At 48.6% G+C, this 14,728-nt stretch overlaps 1 pseudogene; it reads right to left on the bottom strand.

Annotated features, from left to right (window-relative positions):
• Positions 1 to 12,543: 12,543 nt before the first annotated feature.
• LOC114695579 lies at positions 12,544 to 12,644 on the bottom strand (annotated as a pseudogene).
• Between the last annotated feature and the right edge of the window lie 2,084 nt (positions 12,645 to 14,728).

Here is a 14,728-nt window from a genome sequence, read left to right as displayed (position 1 = left end):
GAGCCTGGTGTGACCCCAGCCTGGGAAGGTTCCAGAATGGAGTCTCTCCTCCTGCTTCCACTGACAATACCCTAAGGCCTTCCCTGAAATGAAGCCATGGGTGGGATGTTCTTCAAAGAGCCAGCAGCGCTATAGGCCTGTGTGCTGCATATCCGAGGAAGCATTGGGGAAAAGCCAGGGTACCTGTCACCCGGTACACTGGGAGTGTTACAAGCCGACCTGGGCCTGCTGGCTGTAAACAGACTCCAGCAAGTCTTTCAAGTAAATTGGTTGGTGCTGTAGCTGAAGACTTCTTTCTGCAAAATGCTAACAATGCAGTGGTGGTTAAATTTTATATGTGTAGGATTATGACTTGGAACATAAAATGGGAAGAAAAAACTTGCAGCTGCCAAGAGCTGGGCACATAATTATTTCTTTCTTCCCGTTCCCCCTCCAAGCCCGCTTCTCAGTCCTGGAGCGACAGAGTTTCCTTATGGAGAACGTTAACAGTGAAAGTACTGACAGGGAATGGGGACACAGCACAAGTACGGGGACACCGAGCAGTTCTTTCTCCTCTTTTCTGGAGAAAAAGCAGACTGTCCCCTGGAGAACTGCAGTCTGTTTAAAAGCCTTGGCTGCTCCTACCCAGTGAACTAGTACTTTGGACACACAAGGGGAGGCTGTGCTCCCCTTCTGTACTGGTTGGCTGGGACACTGAGGTTCTTGTAGGGGTGTGGGCAGAGCCTGGCGTATGAGCTCAGAGCCAAGACTGAGGGGGGTGGGGTTGGGGGGTGAGGGGAGGCAGAGTGGAGCTCATCCCCTTCCTCTGCCTCTGTCTTTCCTCCTCTCCTTCCCTCTCTCTGTCACACTGCAGAGAGACAAGAGGAGCATCAAAGAGGAATACGGGATGGAGTGACGCACAGGAGGAGAGTGAAGGGAGGAGACACCAAAGGGAAAATAAGATCCAAAGTCAGAGCTTTGAGGACAGTGAAGACGCAGAGAGAGGGCAGAAAAGAAAAGCAGATGCCAGTGCACAGAAACCAACCACACACATGTATGTGCACACACAGCACACACAATACACACAACACATATGCACAAACACACACAGGCATGTACCATACACACACACACCCATGAACAATGCAGACATACAATGCATACACAAACAACTTACACACAACACACACACATGATCATACACACAAACATGTACATACATAAACACACACATATAAACATACACACACAATCTCTCTCTCTCTCTTTCTCTCTCTCTCTCTCTCACACACACACATAATCATAAAACACACAGAAAAGGAAATAATGTGTTGTATATGCAAACACTGGAAGAGTGAGACAGGGACAGAGGGACAGGGAGGCAGATCTAGAGACAGACAGGGACAGAGGGACAGGGACAGGAGACCAGCAGAGACACAGAGGTAGAGAGGGAAAGAAAGGCAGAGGCGAATAAAGAAATAAGGAGAGACAGGCCCAGGTGGAAGGACAGAGCCAGGGGCAGAGAGGAGACACAGAGACAGAGGGGAGAGAGGGAGACACAGAAGGAAGAGAGAGGAGCGGGGAGATGAATGCAGGAGAGGCAAGGCATGGAAAAAACCAGAAGGGGCCTTTCCCAGGGACACCACTGAAGTTCGACCAGTTGAGGAAGGAAGCCAGCTTCTGCAGTTTGGAGCCTTTAAAACACACATGTCCAGAAGTTAGGCTGCATCAGAGGACCCTTGAACACCCAGACCCCAAGAACTACCTCTCCCTAGATGTCAGGATGTCTGCACTAGTGTCTCAGCCTTTGTCCAAGGATCTAAATCCATGTCCTGGCTGGCTGTCCATCTAGCCATAGCCCAAGAGTCCAGAATCCCACCAAGGACAGACACCCCGAGGGCCTAAAATGAATCTGCTCATCTGCCTGTGACACTACTGCACAGCCCTGCTATTGAAGGCACACCCAACATGCTGGCCCTGATGCGGCAGCAAAGCCTTCTTTGAACCAACATCCGGTGGTCTAGGACCTGCATCAACACCATGACCTTGCAGTAGCACAGGAGGACATTCTGGGTGTGAGTAAGCACGTGTCATTCCTTAGAAGGAACTGTGGTGCTTGTGTGTGTGTGCAAGAAGGTCTCTGTAGCTAGAGTTTTCCTGCCTGGCCCACAGTCAGGACAAATCTTTGTTACCCGCCAGTTCCACAGCCGCTCAGACCCAACCAAGTAAACCCAGAGACTTATATTGCTTACAAACTGTATGGCCGTGGCAGGCTTCTTGCTAACTGTTCTTTTATCTTAAATTAACCCATTTCCATAAATCTATCTTGCCACGTGGCCCATGGCTTACCGGCCTCTTCACATGCTGCTTATCCTGGCAGTGACTCCTTCTGCCTTCCTGTTCTTTCTTTTCTCCTCTCTGTTAGTCCCGCCTATACTTCCTGCCTAGCCATGGGCCAATCAGTGTTTTATTTATTGACCAATCAGAGCAACACATTTGCCATACAGAACATCTCACAGCAGGTCTCATTGTCTGCTTCTGAGGGAGGGGCTACCTTTGAGAATCCCCAGCATTCTTTCTGAATATCATCCTGTATACCTCTAATCTCATCCCAGGAGACTGAGGCAGGAGGATTGAGAATTTGAGGCCAACCAGGCTCAAACACACACGAGTGTCAGCACCATTCTTGCTCACACACGAGTTCTTCTCCGTGGCTCTGCCGCACTGGTGGTGCTTCAGCGGATGTCCACACGAGCAGCATTTTCTCTGGGGAGTGAGAGGCAAGCTTCTGAGCCACTTGGTCAAGTTTTCTCACTGACCTTGGCAAAAGGAGGTCAAGGGCACCCAGTGTACAACTGAGAATTTCACGAGCTGGGTTTGGTGGTGTATGCATTTAATCCTCTTTGAGGATGAGGCAGGAGGGTGACAAGTTGGAAGCTAACCTGGGACACCTATTGAGATTCGATCTCAAATCAACAGTATCAATAAACAAGCACACAGGATGAGGATTTTGCCGAAGTCTCTATAAAAGGCAGTATAATTATGATCCCAATGGACATCCGAGCTCCGGTCCCAGGGACACGTGACTGTGTTAGGTTATCTCACAGAGGGGAATAAAGGCCATGGGCAGAATCAGGATTAGAATGGCCGACACTGCAGAGGGGAGATCATCCTGGAGGGCTGAGGCAAGTGTGCTGTAATCGCTGGGTTCCTTCCGAGTAGAGAAGGGAGATGGAAGAGAGAACAGGACTGACAAGAGGAGAGTAATTTGGCTTGAAGGAAGGGGCTGTGAGCCAAAGACTGTCGGCGACCACTGGAGGCTGAGGAGAACAGCGACATGAATTCTTCCCTTGAGCCTTCAACTAAGACCACAATCCTGTCTCAATTTTGGCCCAGGGAGGCCAATTCTAGACTCCAGGGCTGTAAATTAATAAGCACATATGGGTTTAAGCTTCTGGGTTTACAGTAATTTGTTGTATCCATGATAGGAAATGAATATACCCCCTATCTAATGGTCCCCCCTCTTCAGCCTCTAGCAGAGAGAAATCTGTTTCAGATGATGGTTTTATGGAAGCCAGAGGGTGGGAGACCAGTGGAGGGCCATCCCTACTGTAAGGCTACCAGGGTTTGCTGCAAAAGAGACTCACACTTGAACCCTACACTCAAGTCATGCAAGCATCCCACGCTAACCGTTACTAACGCCACCTCTTCTCTCCCCAAAGGGATGCTACTCGAAAATAGGCCAAAACAGGCAGCTTGTTTGCATAGCCCAGTCACGAGACAAGGCTTTCATGGGGACACAGGGACTCTTCTCAGTCACATCCACTGCAGGGCCTGGAACAGGAAGAGTTCTGGGTTGCTTTGTGAGTCCTTGCATCCAAGGTCACCCTGGCCAAATCCCCATTTTCAGGAGCAATCTCAAATGCCTTGTCTTATCAGGAGCCCAGCAGGGGAATGAACAATGATGATATTGGTTTTGCTCTTGACTGCTGCTTCACAAAACCCCTGCTTTACCTCACCTTGCCCTTCTCTCTCCTTGTCTTTTTGCCTTCCCCTCATTTCTGCACATCTAGACTCTCTTGCTCTTGAAATTAAAAGGGACTAGCAAATGCCCAGGCAGCCTTGACACGCTCTCTCGGCATCAAACGCTCTGGCCTGTCTGGGGCTGCTTCTGCCAGGGGCAATCAGCCCTGGAAGTTCGGAACAGTTGTATAACAGGAAGTTTCAGCCCTTGGCATCTGTGGGCTGGAGCACTACCGGTGAGAATAACATCAGGCAGCGTGGATCATCTTCAGATACAGCAGAAAAAGAAAACACAATAAAGATATTTCCATTTGTAGAAATAAAAAGGGATCAGCTCAGGGCTTGTGCGTTGGTGCAGTGGCTGAGAAAATCCAATGGGCAGATTTTGTCTGGAAGTAAGGGAGGGAAGGATGAAGAAGGTGACCTGGAAGCTGGGTCCCTGTCTCTTAAACTCTGGATCATCCCCAATCGTGAAGTGGGATAACAGTGCCTACACCATTCTTTTCAAGGAAGCATTGACATTCATAAAAGACAACCGTTTTTATTGTACAGTTCTAAGGTGTGTGACCTTGGAGAAATCACTTTAATATCTCTTTGCCTCAGTTTCCTTAAATGTGAAATGGGTGTGCCCTTGGTACCACCTTCACAGTTCTGTGGATTTATGAACTCAGTGCAATAAAAGACATAGTAGGTGACTCAGTGCTTCCTCAGTCCACGTTAGCTACAGAGATGGGGCTGTCATTGAGCCCCTGCTGCCTTGTGACAGGAATCCATCTGGACTATGCTCATGGGAGGTGAAAGCTGCCCTGGGTTATGGGCTTGGGCAAGGCAACCAATACACAGACTAAGAGTCTTGCCAGAGATGGCGTTCGTTGTCTCCTTCCATCCCTCAGCTTCCTCCTCCAGGACTGCCACCCCCACCCACCACTTTCCTGTATTTCTGGGGATGACTTTCACATCCATGGCCATTAAAAGTTGTATTTTTCTAGATCTGGGAAATAAGGACAGAACCTTATTTCCTGCTCTAGGCAGAAAAATCCCGGAGAAAAATTGTGATTGGCTGAGCTTCTACTGATTGCTGCCCTTGAACCAATCACATTCCAGAGTGGTGAGGTCTTACAAGCAGCTTAGCTTCAGGCACCTGATGTCCTATGCTTTATTTTTGGGCTATTGGAGGTCCTACGGTTGGTGTAGCTCTAATCACATGACCAATGCCCTACAATAATTGAGGACCTGTGATTGGTTTAGCCTTAATCACTCCACTGTTTGAGGATCTATGATAGGCTCATCATTGATCACAAGGCAAAAAGAATTTGATATATGCTTGACATAAAAGGAATATTTCTGCAAAGCAGGTGGACAAATAGAAAGAATAGATGTCTGATAACCATTAAAAATGAGGAGTACTGTGTATTTCCTGACACACAGCAGATCCTCAGCTCTTAACCCATTAGTCTTTGCTTCCGTGAATGGCTCAGTTGTAGCAACTGGCTCAGATTCTATCCCTAGGATTACCCCAATAGGGGTCTCCATGGGGGTGGGGTGGGGGGTAGGGGTGGGATGGTGGTGGTAGGGAGAGCACAGGATAGCATAGATTAGCACCCAGGGGGCAGGGAATTGGTGTGCCTCAGACATTCCTTTATCTTTGGCCTTCAAGGCCTGAGGAACAGAAGATTACCATGTCAGTACCCCAGGCTTCCAGAGGAGGTCCACTTGAGCCCTGCCTCCCTCCAGGACCGTGCCACTGACAGCGCTGCTCCTACTAGTTAGTAATTAGGCCGTGATTGTTGTTTATTTGTGCGCTGTACTGTAACTCCCTCTGCCTGAGGCTGGAGCTGGAGCTCAGAAAACACAATTTCCTCTGAACTAATTTCGTTTTAAGAGGAAAATGAAAGTTTAAAGTAGTTTAATGTTTTGGTGAAGCCATAATGGCTGGGGAAGATTGGGTGATGTGAACCAATAAAGCACCCTAATTCTGATAATAATTCAAACCTTAACTCTTCCCTTGCATCAGACCCATGCCAGTGCTGACACATGGCCCAGGACAGCGTGAGCCAGTCCACAATCGGGCAATCCTTCTTCTTCTTCATTCATTTTAATTCATTATGGAGAAAAAAGTAAACAGTGCTACCTTTGACCTGAGCAGAGCAGTCAGGATGAGGCTGTTACTACCACTGATGCCACCCTCTAATTTTACCCCAGATTCGTGTTTCCATTCCCAGGGTTCCCTCAGACCTCAGGATAAGAGCTACACCTTTGGGAGGCTGCTGCTTCTCACCTACAAAATGGAGGAAATGGGAAGAAGGCCATAGACTCATTGGGAAAGTTCGGCATCGTATCCATGTGGGGTACCCAGTGGCATAATGATGTGGGGTACCAGAAGATGAAAACAAAGGGGGAAGAGTATGGAGTGAGTGATTTTGGAGAACATAGCATCCTTGGCCATGCTTGAGTACCTACTGTGCTGCGTGTTACAGTAGGGTCTAATGAGTCATGAACCGTGGAAGAGGCTCCAGCTATTTCGAGTCTTGCTAGTTGGCAAGCAAGCAGAGACCTCCATTTTCTTTGCCCTCTACTGTGGGAATGCCCCTCATAATTCGGTTGGTAAAGAATCCAACATGGAAATCCCTTGGAAGAATCTGACGCAGAGTAAACATTCAGTGCAATGTTTTCTGGCTTTTCAGACAGGACTAATGTGCACACTCCATATTTACAAGGCTAATCTCCTGAGAGCCTCTGCTCCATGGGCTGGCAGGATTCAGTCTTCAGGATGTCCTTTCACCCATGTTAGGATGCTCAGCCTTTTTTTTTTTTTCATCCATGCAGTGGGCATTCTGGAACTACATAGATCAAGATTCAGACCTCATTATCTCTTGGGCAACTCCATTGACTCTTTTGGGTTTTCCTCTGTATCTTGTAATTAACTGTCTACAGCCTGCAAGGTTCATGGTCACAGTCACAAATGCAGCTCAGACCCACTTCTTTTCTTCTTTGCTGCAGTTTGAGAGAGGCCCTTAAAAGTGCTATGTAGCCAAGGTTAACCTTGAGCCTCTGGTCCTCCTGCTTCCACTTCCCGAGTACTAGGATTACAGGGGTAGTTTTGGTTTACGTGGCTGCAAGGGATCAAACCCAGGCCTTCATGCATGCTAGGCAAGTATACTGCCCGCTCAGCTGTGTTTTAAGTAACACCCTTCATTGTCTTCTGCCTCTTGCCCAACTCTCCAACTAGACTTGATTTCTCTCCTCTTCTCCTTCATGACTTTGTTTTAGCTCCACGGACCTTCCATTTGCTAGCCAAAGCATCCAGCTTCTCTCTGCTTCACAGTGGTACTCCTATATGGAGCCTTCATTTCTTACATATCTGTAGGATTGGCTTCCTATCAGCTGTTCTCTGGCCTGGTGTCACGTGTTCACCCTAAACATACCTTTTTTTAAAGATTTATTTATTATGTATACAGTGTTCTGCCTGTATGTGTCCCTGCAGGCCAGAAGAGGGAACCAGATTTCATTGTAGATGGTTGTGAGCCACCATGTGGTTGCTGGGAATTGAACTCAGGACCTCTAGAAGAACAGCCAGTGCTCTTAACTGCTGAGCCATCTCTCTAGCCTCCAAACATCACCTTTTGCCTGGCCAGGCTAAAGTTGGTTCCCTTCTTCCTATTTCCGCCATATCCTACTCCCTCTGATTCTTTGATTTTATTTTCTTATAGTGATTGCTATGAACAGATACATCTGCCTGTGGGATTTCTGGGTCCCCAGCTATTGTGTCCCTAAAGGAGGGAGGTCTTGCCTGGTGCTTACTTCTGTATCTTCAATACATACTGTGTCCAGCACGTAACCAAAATTTGTGAAATTAGCAAATGGAGTGATACTTTCAAGGCGATGGTAGGAAAAAGAAACTGTGCACCCTCCTTCTAGTTCTGTGGTATGGCTCCCTCTCCCCTGCCTTACCTCTCTTTCCTCACTCTTTCTCCCTCTCCCCATCCCTACATCCCTTTCCCTCTTCACAGTTCCGTGTGCCCGTGTGTCTGCATGTGTGTGGCCATTAGCGGTCATCCTTCAAGGGCCATCCACCTTGGTTTTTTTTTGAGACAAGTACTGTCTTTGGCCTGGAATGCACCATGTGGGCCAGGCGGGCTAACCAGACAGCCCAGGGATCTGCCTGTCTCTGCCTCTCTAACACTGTGATTACAAGTGTATCACCCACACCATGCTTTTTATTTTCAGTATGGCTTCTGGAGTGGAACTTAGGTCCTCCTGTTTGCAGGACAAGGGCTTTCCCCACCTAGCTATTATTCCCGTCCTTTTGTGGTTTATTTTTATTTACATAAGGTGATCAAATGCTCTAGGGCTTGTTCGGGGAGAAGGCGTGCTACTTTAAAACCCATGAGTGACTTTGTTTGGTTCCTTGGTTTGTTTTTGTGTGACTCTTTCCCTAGAACTGCCCACTCCTTGGTGACTTACAACACTTGACTCCTGTTTTCATGTTTACCCTTTTCTGCTTTTGTTAATGCTCACACGGGGGTGGGGGGTGGGGCAGCTGAGAGCAGCCCTTCCCTGGCTGCCAGTCTCCCCAGTCAGGACTGGTTTTGAGTTGTTTGGGTTCTTCAGTGTAGTGATGCTACTTTGTCTGAGCTAATTGAGCTAGGGTGTTTCCACTGAGCAAAGGGGCCTGTAGGTGGCGGAGAAGTTAGTGACTTCTGTAAACGAACTTTCCTAGGACAGAGGAAAAGTCTAGGGGACTTGGCCAGGTTCATTTCTACAAGTTAGAGGACTAAAGGGTGGGAAAATGCTCAAGTGCAACAGGTAGCAGCAGGGAAAAATCTCAAACAGTGCCAACACTGCAAACCAGTCTGTGTAGAGAGGCTTCTATTAGGCGTGAGGAAACACTGCCCCCAGCCACCCCCAGCCACCCCAACACCCCCCCAGCCACCCCGACACCCCCAGCCACCCCGACACCCCTCCAAGCACCCTGACACCCCCAGCCACCCCAATACCCCCCCAGCCACCCCGACACCCCCCCAGCTACCCCAATACCCCTCCAAGCACCCTGACACCCCCAGCCACCCCAACACCCCCCAGCCACCCCTAGCCACCCCAACACCCCCCAGCCACCCCTAGCCACCCCGACACCCCCAGCCACCCTGACACCCCCAGCCACCCCTAGCCACCCTGACACCCCCCAGCCACCCCTAGCCACCCCGACACCCCCCAGCCACCCCGACACCCCCCAGCCACCCCTAGCCACCCCAACACTCCCCAGCCACCCCAACACCCCCAGCCACCCCGACACCCCCCCAGCCACCCCGACACCCCCAGCCACCCCGATACTCCCAGCCACCCCGATATCCCCCAGCCACCCCGACACTCCCCCAGCCACCCCGACACCCCAGCCACCCCGACACCCCCAGCCACACTGACACCCCCAGCCACCCCGACACCCCCCAGCCACCCCGACACTCCCAGCCACCCCGACATCCCTCAGCCACCCCGACACTCCCCCAGCCACCCTGACACCCCCAGCTACCCCGACACCCCCAGCCACACTGACACCCCCGGCCACACCGACACCCCCCAAGCACCCTGACACCCCCAAGCACCCTGACACCCTCCAGCTACCCCAACACCCCCCACAATTCTTATTAAAGCTTGGTCAGTTTGAAGGAAGACAGGTTGGCCTTGAACTCCTCTGGCCAGTCCACCAGTCCATCAGCAGAGAGGTTGACTGGTGGGAGAAAAAAGCCCTCTAGGCCTGTGTTCCGAGTGGCCAGGCTTTTGTCTTGGGTAGGGAAGGCGAGGAAGAAGCCAGCCATCTTGGAAGTTTACCATCTTTCTCACCCAGTCATGGCCCCTCTCCCTATCTGTCTGCCCACCTTGGAGTCTGTACAACTCTTAGCCTCTCAGAAGCACACATGCAAACCAGTGCTCAGGCTTTATCTTTGAGCTGTTCTGTGTGGTGGCCAGCTTGAGTTTCATACTTGGGGTGCTCTGGATGATATGACCCCCATGAATCTTGAGCATTTGGGTGCTCAGTCCTCAGCTGGAGGCTGTTTGGGAAGGGTTAGGAGGTATGGCCTTCTGGTGGAGTGTGACACTGGGGTGGGCTTTGAGGTTTCCAAAGACTCGCACGGTTCCCAGGGTGTGCTTCAGCTCTCAGCTTCCTGTTTGTGGACGGGGATGTGAGCCATCAGATGCTCTGCCAGCACCGTGCCTGCCTTCCTGCCTGTGTGCACGCTCCCTGCCATAATGGGCATGGATTCCTGACCCTCTGGAATTGTGAGCCCCAAATAAATCCTTCCTTCTATGAGTTGTCTTGGTCACAGTAACAGGAAAGTAACTAACACGATGCCTCTCGGGGAAAGGGCAAGCTCTGGAAAATAGGTCAGTCCTCTTTTAAGGTTATTGTACTGGGATGGGAGGGGCTGAGGGAGTTGTTGCACAGCCTCCCAGTTTGTTAGGTCTGCGATTCATGTATGGCAAGATAGTATATATAGCAAATAGAATTTTTATGTGCTATCCCAATGGCCACTGCCTGGACTTGGGTGTGGCCTAGTGAGTGCATGGAGACCAGGCATCAGTACCTGTCTGGCTTTTGTAGCTTTGCTTCCTTCTGCTTTACCTGACGTGTGCTGTACTTCAGCATGTGTGTGCACCCCACCCCCACACTAAATTCTGGTAACTTTCTTTGTTGAACAAGAGTTGACATTTAAACCGAGACATTAGAATACAGACTAGCCTACTGGGAGCAAAGATTTCATGTGGGAGCACCGTAAGTCTTTTATTTAATTATTTTGAATTTTAATTAAAATATAATTATATCATTTCCCCTATCCCTTGCTCCAACACTTCCAATACCACCCCCTCCCCTAACTCCCTCTCAATAAGTCTTAAAGTTTTAAGAAACAGCATGTTTGTGGGCCTAGGATGCGTGCGCGTGCAAAATAAACAAATCCCAGGAAACATCCCTTTCTAGTATTCTTGTTTGCAGCATCTGTAATCATCTCTATCTTTGGTATATTTTCTCCTATGCTCACCTGGAAAATTCCTTTTTATTCTCCAAGATCAGGCTCAGTTGTCTTCTGTCCAGGTGGGCACACGTCCTTGCCCCGTCACTGCCTTGTCACAGCACTATGTCCTTGTCTTTGTAGTCAACCACACGTTTAGTTTTAGGATGCATCCCCTTATAGGCTTTCCTACAGTACAGACTGAAATGACTTAGTTACTCTTCCGGGGTCGGTATGTTTGAGCACCCAGATCCTTTTTTTTTTTTTTTTTTTTTTTTAAATAACAATTTCTCTTTAATGTTCTCACCAAATCAGTTTTTTTCTTTTTTCTTTTTTAATTTTATTTTATTTTACAATACTATTCAGTTCTACATAACAGCCACAGATTCCCTTGTTCTCGCCCTTCCTGCCCCCTCCCCTTCCCCCCAGCCAACCCCCATTCCCACCTCCTCCAGATCAAGGTCTCCCCCGAGGACTGTGATCTACCTGATAGACTCAGTCCAGGCAGGTCCAGTCCCCTCCTCCCAGATTGAGCCAAGCATCCCTGCATAAGTCCCAGGTTTCAAACAGCCAACTCATGCAACAAGCCCAGGACCTGGTACCACACTGCCTAGATGCCTCCCAAACAGATCAAGCCAATCAACTGTCTCACCTATTCAGAGGGCCTGATCCAGTTGGGGGCCCCTCAGCCTTTGGTTCATAGTTCATGTGTTTCCGTTTGTTTGGCTATTTGTCCCTGTGCTTTATCCCACCTTGGTTTCAACAATTCTCGCTCATATAAACCCTCCTCTTTCTCACTAATTAGACTCCCAGCGCTCCACCCAGGGCCTAGCCGTGGATGTCTGCATCCAGATTCCTCAGTCCTTGGATGGGGTTTCTGGCACAACTATTAGGGGAGCACCCAGATCCTTATATTTGATATGAACGAAGGGATTCTCACGATCTCTTTGGCACACATATACTAAAACTGGATTGATTCAGAGATGATTAGCATGGCTCCTGGGTAGGAGGACACAGGCTGTGTACTCAAGGAATGCTTGCTGTAGTAACGAGAAACACATGACCTTTGTGCCTCGGCTACCCATGTTCTGCCCACGGCAGACATCACCAGTTGATGGCTTATGCTCAGATCTTGTCTCAACCTAGAGTTCCAGCAGACATTCTCATCTGCTTGGAGTTAATTTGTGACTGCAGAACTAGTGCTGCCTGAGTCTCTTCCTCAAACGCTGGCTTCAAGGACATCGTGAAACTCTGGGGATGGTGTCCAGGAGCCTGGCTTTTAAAATAAGAACTTGAGGTGATTTGGGGACACGCTAAATACTGACACAAGCTAATCTAGCTGTCAGTGTCTTGAGCTGCTCAAATGAGGAGATGCATAACTTAGCAATGCATGCACTTTGAAATACAAGAAAGGAGAAAAGTATTCTGACAACAGCCTTCTCCCACAAGCTCCTCAGCCTGAGACAGAATAGTCTAGATTTCCGAAGAAACTCATCCCACTCTCTAGAACTCTGCCCTGAGAATTTCTGCATTATTTAAAAATGTGGAATGCTTCACAGACGTGAGTGTCCTCCTGTGCAGGGCAATGCTAATCATCTCCGTACTGTTCCAATTTTGGTTATGTGTGTTGAAGCAAACATGACAATGCTTTCACTTTTGTCCCCTTGTCTCATATCAAACGTGGCAATGTCTTTCAACGATAATGATGAAAAAAACTGAAATCTCCAAATTTCTTTTATATCCCCAGCTCTAGTTAATAAAGATGTTTATTATAACACAGCCAAGAAAAAAGTTAGCTTTGGAGGGCAGCCAAACATGGAGAGATTCTGTGGCAAGCAGGTGCCTATTATCTGGAAGAGTGAACCCAAAGAGGCATCTGCCTGCATCTCTTCCTGTCTGTCAGTGGCTTTGGGGTTTCTCTGCATAGAGCTTGAGTTGCAAGCCCCGGATTCCCATCCCTGGCACGTCATCTCACCACAGGCCACATCCCATCCTGGTCCCTGTTCAGCCTCTCCATCACCTCCTATCCTCATCCCAACCTCTGGTTCTAATCCTTAGCACTATTATCTCCAAAGGCAAAGTGTTCCCAGTGGGATTCAGAAAAAGGTTTTGGACGATCATGGGAGCAGATTTTGGACAGGCGGTGTGCTGTGATTGAGGAAGTGACAGGAAGAAGAGCGAGGTGGAAATAGAGCCTTGAGGCTGGGGAGAGACGGCTCAGTCAGTAAGACGCTTGCTGCACAAGCCTGAGGACCCAGGCTAGGATCCCTAGCATCCATGGAAAGCTGGGTGGGTTGTCACGAATCTGTAACCTCAGCATTGGGGATGGTGGCGGGGAGAGAGGCAGATCCTGGGGTCTCACTAACCACTCAGTCTATCTGAAATTATTAGTTCTAGGTTCAATGAGAAACCTTGTCTCAGAAAAGGAAAAAGGTGGCGAGCAATTGAAAAAGATACCATGGATGATCTTACCACTCTCTACCTCCATGACCTCGCCTCCACACAACCAAAACCAAAACAGCAACAACAAAAAACCAGAAAGAAAGACAATAGAATCTTATTGTTGGCTTGTTGAGACCACTCAGGAGGGGAAAGCGACTGTCACACGGCTCACTGACCTGAGCTCAATCCTCAGAACCAAAAGTTGTCTTCTGAGAGCGACATGTGTATTGTGTCTGATTTCTCTCTCTCTCTCTCTCTCTCTCTCTCTCTCTCTCTCTCTCTCTCTCTCTCTCTCTCTCTCTCCTTTCCTTCCTCTCTCTCTCTTTCTCCCTCTCTCAGACAGAAATGCCTACAGTGAAGAGCTTTGGGTATAGCTCAGAGGTGAGCATTTTCTTAGCATGCACAGAGACCAAGGTTTGATGTCCAGCACTGTAAAGGTAATAATAAAATAATGTAAATGGAATCTGAATAAAATGCATGTCCCAAATAGCATCCCCACAGAGACAGAAAATGTATTAGCATTGCTAAGGATGAGAGGAAGAGGGGGAAGGGGGATTCGTGATGGAGGGTACTGACAATAGTTGTAAAACTTTACAAACACACCCAAACTCATTAACTGTAAATTTTGAAAAGATGAATTTTATGGCATATGACATATCTCAAAAATAATTTAACAAATGAATATGATCTTATTTTGTGGTCCTGGTAGCTGAGGTCTGAGTCATCTCAGCTACATATAAAATCACGATTTAGACTTAAATTCTTTGACAATTTCATACATACATTTTGGGCATTTTTACCCCTCTCTCCATCATCTTTGTCCCCATCACACTCCCATGGAGCCCCTTCGCCTTCCTAAGGAGCCTCTCCTGCTTTCACGTGTTTTGTTATTGTTTTGGGTAGAAGCAATTGTGGTTGGGCAGACATGACTCTTCCCTTCACAGCAGCCATTAACTGCCAATAGCTTCTCAGCTGGGAGTCAGGGTCTCATGGGCCCCTTCCCAGCCTATGCTGGAATACTGATGAGACTCAATCTTATGCAAGTCTTGTGAGTGTTTGAGTGGAACCGACATGTATCCATGTCCAGAGGATGTGGTTTCACTGTCCTTACAAGGAGGATTCCGAATCCAGCCTATGGGAACCTTCTCCCAAGCTCAGGAGTGTGGTCCTGCCTCCCTCTACCTTTTCTTTACCTTCCTCCTGATAATTGTTGCCTGTCCAAATCATTCTGACACATCAAGGCAGAAGGGAGACTTCCTACTGGGGAGTCTTCAATATTC

The sequence above is a fragment of the Peromyscus leucopus genome, chromosome 8b (assembly GCF_004664715.2).
Source record: "Peromyscus leucopus breed LL Stock chromosome 8b, UCI_PerLeu_2.1, whole genome shotgun sequence".
Classification (NCBI taxonomy): domain Eukaryota; kingdom Metazoa; phylum Chordata; class Mammalia; order Rodentia; family Cricetidae; genus Peromyscus; species Peromyscus leucopus.
Note: the sequence above shows the minus strand (reverse complement) of the source record. Positions and strands in the feature narration are given on the sequence as shown.